This window comes from Octodon degus, unplaced genomic scaffold, assembly GCF_000260255.1.
Source record: "Octodon degus isolate 3935 unplaced genomic scaffold, OctDeg1.0 scaffold00007, whole genome shotgun sequence".
In the NCBI taxonomy this organism is placed as follows: domain Eukaryota; kingdom Metazoa; phylum Chordata; class Mammalia; order Rodentia; family Octodontidae; genus Octodon; species Octodon degus.
The window spans coordinates 17220553-17230379 of NW_004524583.1; the positions used below are offsets into that span (position 1 = coordinate 17220553).

Genomic DNA, 9827 nt, shown 5'->3' on the forward strand with positions numbered 1-9827 from the left:
ATTGCTGGGGCAAAATACCCAATGCCCAAAGATAAGGGAAAGGTTAATTACTTAGCTCACAGTTTGTACAGGTTTCAAGTCCTATCAGCTGGCTCTAAGGCAGGGTGGCACTTGACAGAGGAGCAAAGGTTAATGGCAGTGGAAGAAAGCAAGGGTAACAAGAGCAAAAAGGACAAGAAAGAGCAAGCCTCTTTTCCTCCCTTTTATCATATGCAGGCTACCCACCCTCAGGCAAGTGTAACTCACATTCCCCAATTCCAGCGATACACAATGAGACAACCACAAACTACAGATTCAGACATGTCTTTGAAGCTAGTCTCCCCACCCCCCCATAACCACAAGAGGCTTTGGGGGAACATCTAGACACAAACCATAATAGTACTTTTTTTAAAAATTTTGAGACAGGGTCTTGCTACATCTCTGAGTTGTCCAGGCTGGACTCGTGATCTTCCTAACTCCACTTTCCATAGTGTTGGCCTAAGCCACTGTATCCAGCCACAGATAAGTCTTCCTAAGAGATAACGTAAACAAAGCATAGTAGCACAAGCCTGTAATTCCAGTACATGAGGCTGAAGCAGTAGGATCATGAGCTCACAACCAGCCTGGTCTACATAGTGAGAGCCTACCTGAAAAGAAAATAAATACAAAAATAAAATAAAAGGGAAGAAAAAACTAACCCCACATGTCTGCTTTCAGAAAGTACACAAGTAAAATTCTTAAAATTAACATACAAAACATGCTTCCATAGATCCTATTTGCTCTTCTTGTATTAAAAGGAAAATGTACTGTATTGAATGTACGTTATATGGGCCAGGGCGATAGCTTGGCAGTCTAAGCATCTGCCTCGCAAGCACAAGGACCGGAGTTCAATCTCCAGTACCACATGCCACGAGAGCCCACCCTGGGTACACCAAGCTGGCTACGGAAACCGAGCATGGTGGTGCACACCTGTAATCCCAGTGCTGGGGAGGCTGAGACAGAAGGAGCACAAGTGTGAGCTGCATAGCAAGACCCTGTACCAAATAAAGAAAGAAAGAGAAGAAGATTATAAAAGCTTAAGTTAATGTGGGTTGTATGTTCAAAATACTATAGAGACTGATACAAAATTATTTAATCAAAAAAACTGATAAAAAACCAGCTAAGTGATAAAGTTAACTTTTATTAGTTTAATTTCTAATTATTCTTAAGAGAAAATTGTGGATGATGAAGGTAGTGATTAGGGGAGGGGAAATATAGGCAAGAAAATAAAACGTAGAAGAAGTAAGGTTCAGACATTTTTTTTTCCTGAAACAGGGCCTCATTCTGTAATTCAGGCTGGCTTTAAATTCACTATGTAGCACAGACAGCAATCCTCCCACCTCTGCCTCCTTAGTACTGAGATTACAGGCAAGTGCTGGGATTACAGGTATGTACCACAACATCCAGCAAGCAAGGTTGAAACTTGAGACTAATCAATTTAGAAAACTATTTTAAATATACACAGACTCATAACATTCTTCTACTAGGGATTTTTCTTAAATGTTCTTTAAAAGTCAGTTGTAAATGTGTTTACTTTTAATATATTTAACTGTCTCATTACAGTTAGCTACAATTTAAAAACTCAAATTGCCAGTTATCCTACTGTATGGTACAGAAATACAAGCCAGAGAATCACTCAAGAAGAAACAAACAGAATCCTGTACTGATCCTCTAACTGCTACAATACTGGTGGTGACTGCAAAGGAAGTTGGTATCTCATCAAAAAAGGACTGACAGAGGAGCTGGGGAGATGGCTTAGTAGAATAAGTGCTTCCCTGACAAGCACAAGGGCCTGAGTTCAATCCCAGTTCTAGGAGAAAAAAAAAAAAAAAAGACTGACAGAATCAGGATTATATAAATACAAAAGCACTGTAGCAGTAATACTTTTTTAGTTTCAGGGTTGCTTAGAATCTTAGGGTTTTTTTTAAGTAAAGAAGCCTACTGACATTTTTTAAATATTCACTCTTATGGGATTAATCACTTCTGTATTTATAAATGTGCCATAATATGGACCATTTATCATCTCATTAAACAAGACATTTACTAAAGTTTATAGTCAATCAAAACTGATCATTAAGGAAATGGGAAAATCATTTTTTTAACTTTTATCAATATTGAGATTCTATTTATACAATGAAAGCCTATGGATAACAAAAAGCCCAACCAATACCCTCAGCAAAATGAATACTTCAACAATTTTAATGTGCAATATCATTATCAATTTTCTAGACTTGAATTAAAGAATATGTGAATAAGAAGTAAATTAAGCTAGCTGATTATAGTTTAAAAATCTAAATAAAGTATCAATGACCATGAAATCAAAATAGTATCTGTTTCATATTCAAAGGTACAAATTCAACTTAGTAGAACAGCTGGACTTACTGCATTATACTACAGGAGACAATGATTACAGTGGTTAAGAAGTGACCTTCAGATACTGCTCTCCAGATGTCTTAAGAGTCCAGTTTTTTATTCAAAATATTTACCCTACTTAACAATTAAAATCTACATCCATAGAAGACTCTACTTGAAACAAGCTCATATTCTCTCTCCCTCTCCCCAACTCTTTCACTGTCTCCTTCCCTCCCTCTCTCCCTTTCATCAAGTTTTAACACTACAGACATTGTGGGAAAACTTTTAGCACTCAACATGTACCAAGGGCCACCTTATGTTCTGATGCACTTCATGAGAAGAAACAATTTTTAGAACATACTTACAGAAATTCTTATGTAAGAAATTCAGGAAACATTTGCTTTCATTATGTGAGAGTATGAAAAAATGACTTAAACTAATGTACAATGCACAACAAATGCACCCTACAAGCAACTATCTACAGATATATGCCTACACCAATCTCCCTACAAATTAAAATTTTATGTTATTTCTGGTAATAAAAGTGGTTTTAGGTGTTTCAAAAGTTCAAACATCTATTAAGATACACTTTGCCTTGGCACTAGCTCCCCCTCCAGACCAACCTACTAATACAACTGCATTTACACACACACACACACACACACACACACACAGGTAAAAAACACACATAAGCACACAAGTTTTTCCTACCCACTAGCAAATCTCAAACTTCATCACTTTTAAAGACATTTTTATTCCTTACAAATAACTGGGTAGTATTTGAAACAAAATACTGCAGAATGCAATTAGAATGACTGTTGCAGTTCTACAAATCTTAAACAGGGCTTTGTAAGAAAACAACTTTGTGACTTTTTACTTAAATTCAAGAACATTCTTAAAATACAATCTACACAGTGTCATATTCAAACTGTTCTAAATCCCTGTCCTAGTAAACCATAACATACCCTTCATGTTAACTCACCATTTGATCAGACATATTTTTACATCCGTTTCTGCAATCTATGCAAGTTCCATCCCAGCTGCTAAGCTCTTTAATTCAAACAGAATTCTCAATTTATATAGTAACAAAATCCATGCCTCCAAACCATCTTTATATATTCTTTATAACCTAATCATCTCTAACTCATTACATTTTTTCCATACGACACCTATAAAATCACAAGTTCAAATACTTCAATTTCTTTCCCCTTTAATACCGTAGTCTTTATAAATAATGAATTAAAATCTTCATACAAAGTATTTCATGAGGACAGCAACGTACAAGATCTGATTATCTGGCATAAGGTTTCAGTTTGTTTTAAGAGAGACAACTTAATCCATTATTTTAGCAAATTTCTCTCCTACTTTTTATATGATGTACCTCTAAAGATTTATGAATAAAACATGATACTTAAATTAAGAAAAAAATGTATATGCAACCTTACCCCAGGAATAACAATAAAGAACTATAGTGCAACCTGCTTAGTTTCTACAGAGACAAGTCAAAGTTAAGTCGGTTACTTGTTTAATGTTTAAGTTTAAACGGATTAAAAAAAAAAAAACAACTTTGTTTTATTGGTCCCCCTGCCCCAACCCTAGAGGTTATCTACTGGGGTCTAGCTTTCCTTGGGTACGCTTTCTCGGGTTCAATTAAGTAAACTGTTAAACATAGAAAAGAAAAAACTCCACCTATTTTATCCAAGGCCTCAATCTAACGGGTCAAAGAGGGCACGCAACATTAAGAGCTCACCAGGAATAACCCTAAAGTGACAATGTCATTTAACTTAAGAAATACGTTAGGTCTCAGAACATTTCCGCACGTACAGCGAGAACAGGTGCTGCACCCAACAACGCACTCACGTGCAGAACAAACCTCCCGGAACTGACTCAGGTGGACCCGGTTACCCTTCCTAAATGTTTCTAGACCCAAAGCCTCCAGCTCGAAATTTGCACATCAAAAGAGGGCACCGAGGCTGTCCCGCAGTCCACCGCCCAGCACCAGCCCCACGCGGGGAGTGAACCTTTGTGCGCGTTCCTTCCCTGGTCCTGGCCCGAGAGCCCACATAGAAACCCCGTAACGCACAGCGTCCCCCTTGCCATAGTCTGTGACTACCGGACCCAACTACGGACAACAAGGAAGGTGCGTGGGGCGGAGGACCAAGACACAGCAGGGACACCTCCCGCCCCCGCCCCCGCCCCCACCGCTGCTCGCCCCGCGGCTGCGGCCCCAGCCCGAAGCAGGGATGCGCGGCGCGGGGAAACCGAGGCGCCGCCGCGCGTCCCGGCCACCGGGGATGCCCCCAGCCCTGCCCACACCGCGCGAGGCCCCGCCAGGGCGTCCCCGAGTCTCCCTCCTACTTTTCTGGGGTCTGCTGGATAAGCAGCAACAGGCCCGGGGGTCGCCGGGCAAAGACAGCTCCGCAGCCTCCAGAGCCCGCGCTCGCCCGGCCCGAGACCCCGAGGCGCGCGGGGCCCGGCGTCCTGCGCCCCCTTACCCGAGGCGGGAGCCCGGCGGTCGCCGCCGTCCCCCGTCGCCGCCGCCGCCGTGGCCACAGCCCTCAGCCGCAGCCGCCCGGCGCTGGGGGAATGGGAGGGGAGTCTGGGTGGAGGATGCTTCTCCCGACCGAAGGGAGAGGAAGAAACGGAAACAGGAACCGCGGCCGCCGCTTAACGGAGCCTCCGGCGCCACTGCCTGGGCGAGAGCGAGAGCGCGAGGCAGCGCGAGCCGGGCAGTCCCTGACAGCGCGAGACCGACACCGAGCGCGAGCCGGGGCCAGGGCGCGCGACCCCGAGCAGCGCCGGCCCCATTCCGCGAGGAGAGGGAGGGGACCGGCCGGCAGGGGGCCGGGCGGGGGGCGGGGGCCGGGAGCCGAGGGAACCCGGCTCTCGGGGCGGCCGGAGAGGACGCGCGCACGCGCCGGAGCGGCTCCGACCACGAGCGCAGGCGGGGAAGCCTCGGCCGGCGCGAGCGGGCGGGCGTGGGGGAGGGGGCGCGCGCCCCCCGGCGTTCCGGGCTTCGGGGAGAGGGCGCGCATGCGCCAGCCGCTGCCTCCTTTCGGCGTCCCTGGCATGTGCCGAGGTCCTCCCCGCCCCCTTCCTCGCTGCGCCCCGGGGTAGCGTAGCGGCAGCATCCGCGCCGCGCGGAGCCGCGGGCCACAGCGGGACGGCGGAGTTCCAGCCTCCAGCCGGGCGGCGGCGGCGCGGGCTCGCACACGGGCGCAGGCCGCCCTCTACCGCCTGAAGGCCGGAGGCTGAGGGGCGCGCCGAGCAGAGCCGCTTCTCGTAGCGCCAGGAGACGGCCGCCCGTGCCCCCGCGGCCCGCGGCCCTGAGGCGCCCCGCGCCCGGCTCGAGGCCGGCGCCTGGCCCCTCGCGCGCTGCGCCTTCTCAACAGCGTGGCTCCGGCATCTCATCTGCGGAAGCTCGTTTTCCACGTTCGCTCGAAGAATAAGACCCACACACACACACACGAGGGCCTGAGTTCGACGCCCGGCCTCCCCCGACCCGCGGCTGCTACAGCCCGTCGGAGGCGGAAGTTTATTGAGAAGGGGGAAAAAAACACCACGGGAAGGGAGGAGGCTTTGCCCTAGGATGCTTCCTACCCGCTCGGACTCGGGAAATTCCAGGCGCCCGCGATGCAGAGCTGACGGCCGAAGAGGAGCTACCTCGGGCCAGCCCAGACCGCGAGCTAAGCGGGAGGACCCGGGTGCTACGCCTGGGCTTAAAAAGTACTCGCCGCCAAGGGGGTGCCGTCCGGACCAATCACAGCTGAGAGCCGCGTGAGTGGAGTGCGAGCCAGCCAATCAGAGAGCTGCAAGATGAGCTTCCCGTTCCAAACTCTTCCCTGTAGCCTCCGGACCCAGATCCCGGGACTGGAGCGCTGTGAGGTGAAAAGGCGGAATAATGCCCTCAAGACCAGAATGCTTGCTCACCCGAGGGTCAGTGTTTTTAAGTAAATACTGTCGGTACTTATCCCAGAGGAAATACTGGCGGCCTTGTAGATGCTAAGTACTAAAGGATCCCAGAAAAGAGATTTAAGAGGCAGTCCCCTGCCAACAATGCAATCAACCTAATAACGTTCGTAAAATTTACGGTATTTATTGAAATTCTTCTAGGTCAGGAACGGTATTAGAGACACAAACAAGACACTGATGAGTCAAAGAAAAACCCCTGTCCTGAAGAGCTCTGGTTCTGAGAGGTTCTGCTGGACCTTATAACCCTGGTATTTTGTCAGCTCTAAATAAAAAGCATCTCGTGAAATAATTCGCATAATTTTTTATGATAGTTATCGTCTTGTAAAAAGAGAAAATTGAGAGGAAAATAGAGGGACTTATCCAGGATCACACGAAAATATACACTGGCAAGGCCAGAATTCCAACGCAGAGAGTTCGAGGTTTACCCAGGATCTAATGCACGGTATTAGACAATATATGAAAATAACAAATGATTTTGTGTCTGGGCCACACTCAGGAACAAGTTTTTCAACAGCTCTCCCCTCTGCTCTGTTGAGACAGTGTATTTCTCAACCAATAACAACACACCCATCATCGCAGCCCTTTCTAGGGCATGGCCAGGATTTAGCTGTATCCCAGAACTAGAAGTATAAGTTAACAAACCTTAGAGTACAGATCTTTACATACTAAGTTCCAAGCCAGTAGTGACTGTCCAGAAAATTCATTTATGTCAGTGCTTATCCTGCCTCTTCCAGTGTAGACAACAGTCCTAGCTTTTAAAAACTACATTTCTAGCTGGGCATAGCTATAATGCCAGCACTCAAGAGGCTGAGGCAGGAGAATCCCAGAGAATTCAAGCCCAGGCTTGTACTACAAAATCAGTTCAAAGCTAGCCTGAACTATAGAGAAACCCTATTTCAAGAAAACAAAAATAAAAATCACTAAAAACATTTGTTTGACTAAGACTGTGGTGGTAGAGCACTTATCTACTGGGTGCAAGGCCCTGGGTTTGATCCCTTGCACTGGAAGTAAAAAAATTCTATTCTCTTCAAAGAGAAAAAGAACAATTCTGAAATTCTGCCTTTCTCTTGCCAGGTTAAAATTTTCAAAGAGAAGAAAGCATCCCAGGATAGTTGTTAGCATCACTGGCTGCCATCAAAGAGCACCATCACCATTAAAGGTATTTTGCACACAACTGCCAGCCTCTGTGCTGTTGGAACCCCTTCTCTCCTCACTCCAGCTATTTACTTCCACCTCTCATCACCCCCGGTTTCTGATATTCACTTAAGCAAGAAGTATTGTACCCCTCTCCCACTGCTTCCTCACCAGTCTGAGTTGCAGGCCTATCTTTGTTTATCCTAAAAGTTACAGACAAGTTCTACACAACAAAAGATAGCATGGAACATTTTCCGTGACCACTTACACTAAGAATCTGCAGGCTTGTCAGTATGTTATTTTCTTTTGTGAAAAGAAAATTGGTCAGCCCAGATCAATCCTTAGTCATCAACCAGAGCTATGGGTACTTGGGTATGTGGCAAGGAGGATTCAACTCTTACACAGTGGAAAAAGCAAAATGAACGTTAGGGTACATGAGTGACCACTTTATTGAGAGAATAGCTAAATCAAAGTTAATGAACTTGAGTGCTATCGCATTTCCTAAGTTGTGAACATTCATGTAGAAACTGGTTTGAAATTTACTACCATTTTATTATGATCATAATTTTTTTAAAAAATGGCCGAAGTATAATATGGCTGAGCACAAGGCCCCATGCTGAAGCTCTTTACCTCCATCATTTAATCTTCAAATCAAATCTTTGAGGTAGATCCTGTTATTATAGTGGGAAAATCAAGGGGTCCATAGAGGGCTTAAGGCCCTCAGGAGATGCAGCAGCAGCAGGTGCTTCGCAAATAGCTTAGAAATGTTTCCATCTCAACTAGTGTGAACCAAGTGAATGGGAGCTCTGGAAGCATTCTTAACGATTTTTAATTATTCTTGACCTATATAATTGTTACTGTTAATACATTTCATTTATACTACTCCATTTTTCAGGAAAATGTACAAAAAGTAGCGCTGTTGTTAGCACAGGCAAGAAGGTGTAAGCTTGAAGAATGATTTTTGCCCATTGGGACCTCTCTCTTTTCATCTGTAAAATGAAGGGGTTGGTCCAGGTAAATTGTAGCTGTTTGCCACTCTAAAATAACAAAGTTAGCCAGCTTGACACACCACTGACATTAACTACCAAAATGAAATATGGAAAATTGGTCTACATATTCAAATCCAGTAAGTGTTTCAAGTCATTTCTGAGCCAAGTTCTTAAGTGCAAAGTTTGCACCTACTCATTAAAAAGCCAAAACATCTTTCCCATCAAAAGAGTAAAAGAAAAAAATAATTAAAAAAATAAAAATAAAAAAAGAGTAAAAGAAGTGATTGATTTAAAGGCTAATGAAACTAGCCAGACTTTCTCCCCCATGACTTACCTCCATGGCTGAAATTTCTGCCTTCTTTAGTGGGCTAAAGTAGCAGATTCTAGGCACTATTGATTTCTTACTCACTATCCACTCCCTTTTCTTTCCTTATTTATAGAGTTTCTTGTTCTTATTTTTATTTGTTTGTTTTTTAGGTAACCACCCAAACTCCAGCTACAGCAGGGCAACTCAATTAATCTGAATCAATCAGTAAATGGATTCCCAAAATCATAGAGACATGCTTACCTTCTCCTTCCAAGCAGTAAGAAGATTTTACTTTCCCACAGCCAACCCAGATACCGCCTCCCTTGCAGCTAGGCTGGACCATGAAACACATTGGAGCTCTAGTCTATAGTGAGTTGTGGGTAGACATGAGTGTCTTTGCAAGGTGCAATAAACATGCAGGAAATGATGCTGTCAAGTGTGAAAAGCAGGCTTGCAAAAACATTGTGACATGTCCTCATCCACCTTACTTACCAGATCTGGCATCCTGTAACTTCTCACTCTTCCTCAAAGTCAAAATGACCCTAAAAAGTAACCATGTGGAATCAATTCTGGACAACCAGGCAGCTACAACAGAACAACTAATGATGCTCACAGGAGGGCTTCCAGAACTGTTTCAGAGATTGGCGACAATTATGGGATAAGGGAAGGGGGCATTCCACATGGGTTGATGAGACTCTGTCTTTTAGTGTAATAAATGTAAACACCCTGTTTTTTCGATCACACTGCCTTCATGTCACTTCCAGGTGGAGCACCTAATTGTCAAGGTAGGTCCTCACAGGTATACTGCTCCCCTGCCTCAGGATCAGTGTTGATGGTGATAGTCAAACTCTTAGCCTAGCATCTCTATCAAGCACAGAGAAGAATAGCCCACACTCCCCCACTGCCTGCCCCCAGGTAGTGTAAGTGATAAACCTTAGTTGTTTAAGCCACTAAAGCTTGGCGTGTTTTTCGCTGCACTATGACCTTGAATCCAGCTTATGTCACGCTGGCATACACTAGACTTAATATTCTTTGACTGTTCTAATAACTATACC

At 45.0% G+C, this 9827-nt stretch overlaps 1 protein-coding gene across 6 annotated transcripts in view; it reads right to left on the bottom strand.

The window, feature by feature from the left end:
* Fut8 (fucosyltransferase 8) overlaps nt 1-6295 on the bottom strand; it is a 485432-nt gene extending 479137 nt beyond the window's left edge. For 3 of the 6 annotated variants that reach the window (XM_004624778.2, XM_023702814.1, XM_023702817.1), the window contains exon 1: nt 5971-6294. The gene's annotated coding sequence lies outside the window, so the exon portion shown is untranslated. Of the gene's footprint in view, nt 1-4865; nt 5182-5970 lie in introns of those variants that run through there. The other 3 variants (XM_023702829.1, XM_023702832.1, XM_023702816.1) reach the window with 2 other exon arrangements.
* Nucleotides 6296-9827: the final 3532 nt, after the last annotated feature.